Source organism: Priapulus caudatus, unplaced genomic scaffold (genome assembly GCF_000485595.1).
Source record: "Priapulus caudatus unplaced genomic scaffold, Priapulus_caudatus-5.0.1 Scaffold277, whole genome shotgun sequence".
NCBI lineage: Eukaryota > Metazoa > Priapulida > Priapulimorpha > Priapulimorphida > Priapulidae > Priapulus > Priapulus caudatus.
The window spans coordinates 154,966-158,551 of NW_014577338.1; the positions used below are offsets into that span (position 1 = coordinate 154,966).

At 45.9% G+C, this 3,586-nt stretch overlaps 1 protein-coding gene across 1 annotated transcript in view; it reads right to left on the reverse strand.

Annotated features, from left to right (window-relative positions):
• LOC106808439 overlaps nucleotides 1–3,586 on the reverse strand; it is a gene marked incomplete in the record, with an annotated part of 84,180 nt that overhangs the window by 12,048 nt on the left and 68,546 nt on the right.

Below are 3,586 nucleotides of genomic sequence, written 5' to 3' on the forward strand. Positions count from 1 at the left end.
TCTTTTTCTTTCTCCCCCTCTTTTTCTCTCTGCCTCTCTCTCTCTCTCTCTCTCTCTCTCTCTCTCTCTCTCTCTCTCTCTCTCTCTCTCTCTCTCTCTCTCTCTCTCCTTCTCTCTCTGTGCCCCGTCTGACGGTCTGATTTTTTGTGTGATAATCTCATTTCCTCTGCTTCCCTAATCTACTCCCCTTTCTTTGACGTCGATATACGGTATTAAATTCGTTTCGTGGATAAGGGGGAGTAATTGCATTTCCTATAGTAAGTGACTCGACAAAACAAATACGGGCCGCTATATAGAGCACGTGAAGATGCTCAGAGATCCGCTCGGAAAATTACACAGCGATATACCTTTTCTCAGACGCATGGACACAGGTCCTCCTGTGGCCGTATAGAGTCCGTTACAAGTGGCGTCCGCCGACTGAGCGACGTTAAATCCCTCTGGTGTTGCCTCGTAAACCTGAGCAGCAGCAGGAGACCGAAAAACAAAACAAAAAAGGTCAGCGCAACGTTTTGAGATCATTCTTAGCCCTTCGTTATTAGTGCTCGCTACACGCGGGAAGAAGCCGCTGTCCTGTTTTTAGGTCGCATCCTAACGAGCATGCATGTCGATATCTTCGAGTGCCGCTGCTACCGCGCAATGCTAATAGAATGCAGAAGAGGTTGCAGGGTTCGTGCAGTGTTCTTTTGCCGTCCGGGGTTACGCTACACGCTGACGGCCTGTCGGAAACGTGTCTTAAGGCGAAGTTTTTTTTTCTGGTGGAGCCCTTCGATGAGAACTCCCGCTCTACCTGTTAAAAGACGCCATGAGACGACGCCTCCCTCCCTCTCTTCTCACGCTCGTTTTTTCTTGTTAGTCAAGGTGTTACATATTTGCGGCACTATTTGGTTTCATTTTTTGGCACTGCTTACATCTGTTTTTGATAGAGAAAGCGAAGCTCGCCTCCCTCCTATCCCCGCGTAAGTGGATGGAATTTCGTTTCTCTATATTGCTCAAAATATTTTTCTAAAGATAACTAAGTTAATTTGTAAAAAAGGGCCATGCTACATGTTTTGCTTATCGCTGTCTCTCTCTCTCTTCTTCTTTCCCCCACTCTTTCTTGCCCTCTCTCTCTCTCTCTCTCTCTCTCTCTCTCTCTCTCTCGCTCTCTATCTATCTTTCTTTCTTTCTTTCTAATGTGCGTGTGTGCGCGGTGCAGGGGCTTGCGCGCGCTGTGTGCGACGTGATTCTGTGCGTGGCTGCGTGCGTACGTTACATGTATATATATATAATCTTATTTATTTATTTATTTAGCTGTCTCCTCGCACTGACTTTCTCTGATGCTGGTGTCTTTTCTTCTTCCCCGGTTTCTCTTTATAATATATTTTTTAATTTTATCTCTCCGCCGTATTCGTTCTCGCTCACACCTCCATCATACGCGCCCTCTCTCCGCCGCTTCCCTCCTTATCTATACTTCTCATCCTATTCTTCTCTTCGTTAACCACCCCCTTCCTACTAGCTATTATCTGCTATCGTATTCGTCCACCGCTTTCCTATCCGTCTTGCTTTTACGCTCCCATGACACACTGGCGCGTGCCTCGCCGCTAAGATGAGAGGCGACGATCAGTTTCTTTTCAACTCGCATATATAGGGTTATAGTTTTAGGCGGCGCATGATTAAGAGAAATAAGGGCCTAGATTAGCCGTTCACGTCCCCATACTTCTCTGCGTAAACTCACGACCAATGACAAACCGAACATCTTAATGTACATACCGAGTACGTGTTCGCAATTTTTTACGTGCTTAGGCAACGTATGTCACGCGCGACGCATGAAAATGATTTAAGTGCGCTACTCGGCTTAAGATGTAGATATTACACAGACGCGTCTGCCGCATGTCGACGCGTTTGTGCCGTCACGATGTAATTTCTCACCATATTTTTGCGGCGTCGCTTGTCTTTAAACTGCGCCAGCATGTTTGAAATTCGGCTCATAAACCCGCGCGGTCATATCGTTATGAAGTTTATTTCGTAATATAGTTCTACGGGAATCCACGTAAAATTTTTAGATCTTGTTTATTATTAGCGCACAGCCGTATTCGATTCCTTGCAGAAGATTAAGTGCAAATCTTGCTATACTATATACTAGGCTAAATTGAATTGGCGCGCCCGTTCGCGCGCATGAGGCATCAGATAATACTGCGTCAGTGTGTTTGTGCGTTTTGATACATGTTTCATTTCCGAATTAGAAAATTGCAATGAAAAATGTGTAGCTGGCGCGTCTCGCGTCATTCGTGTAACACCTGCAGGCAATTCTACTGAATTGCCCGTGACTTTCTCCGCGTTTTTATGACACATGCTTCAATAACTGTAAAAATACATTTGTAGTCCTGTTATTAGCGATAGAATCTTGCAAGACGCGGCATTCTCCGCTTAATCCGGATGCGGACGCGGAGCGGGAAGGCCGGAGAAGCCGACATATATGCAACTCGCTCGCGACTGTCGCTATTGCCAGCACGACGTGAACGATGATAAATAAGGGACTGTGTCGCTGCGCAGCTACAGGCCCGAGAACACGTTACGCTGCCCTGCGCGATTTATAGGTCAAATGAAGCCATCTCGCACAATGCAGATTTACCGAGTGCATCCGGTCGCTGCGTCGGTGGACATAACACTCGCACATCTTCCGCTGCGCGCGTTCTACGCCATTTAAATATCCACACAAAAGAGGGTCGAAATAAAACTCTCTGCGCCATATATACATTGAGGTGTTTTTCATGTCCGATGCTAGCTTCATGTTATACATACTGCCGTATATATATGAACTCCATATAACTAATAATAGGCAATATCTCATATAACCTAATAGAGATGCGGTGCTTTGCCAGATTAACGAAAAAACTCGTTCGCGACTCGGTCACGAAGAACATGTGAACGAATCGGGAAGATATTCATCGCTGAGATAATGAACCCGCAATTTGCTGTATCTGCACACACCCATCATAGGCATGCACATGAGTACATGGTATTAAAATGCTATTGTAATTTGTAAGCCCATCGCTATACAGGATATATAGTATTTCATATTAGGCTATATGTTGTTCGATATGCGCACGCCGGACGCACCACGCACGCACGCACGCACAAGCGGTAGAGACGCAGATACACGCACGCACCACGCAGCGCAAACGCAACACACAACGATATACATAAGTAGTTAATTGCTTTGTGTGTCGGCGTAGATATTTCGCGTGATACATCTAGGCTGCTGAACAGAAATGGTGTTGAAAACAGCCTACTTCAGTAGTCATTAATCACTAGTAAGCACCAGATAGAGGCCAGTCTGCGTTGACCATGGAGAATTAAGAATAAACGGCTAGCATCGAAGTACAGCTGCATCAATAGCCTACGGAGCTTTACGTATGCGAGGATATCGTCAGTGCAGAAAGCCATGTACATAACGCATCATAAATCAGCAAAGAAAAACACTCAACGAGCATCTGTAGAGCCCGCTCGTCGATTTTTAATGCCTTGTGGGTAGAATCTTGCCATACATATAGTTACTGCCGGATCGCCTTCGTGCGCCGGATGCGGTGGGCCCAAGCTGTACAAT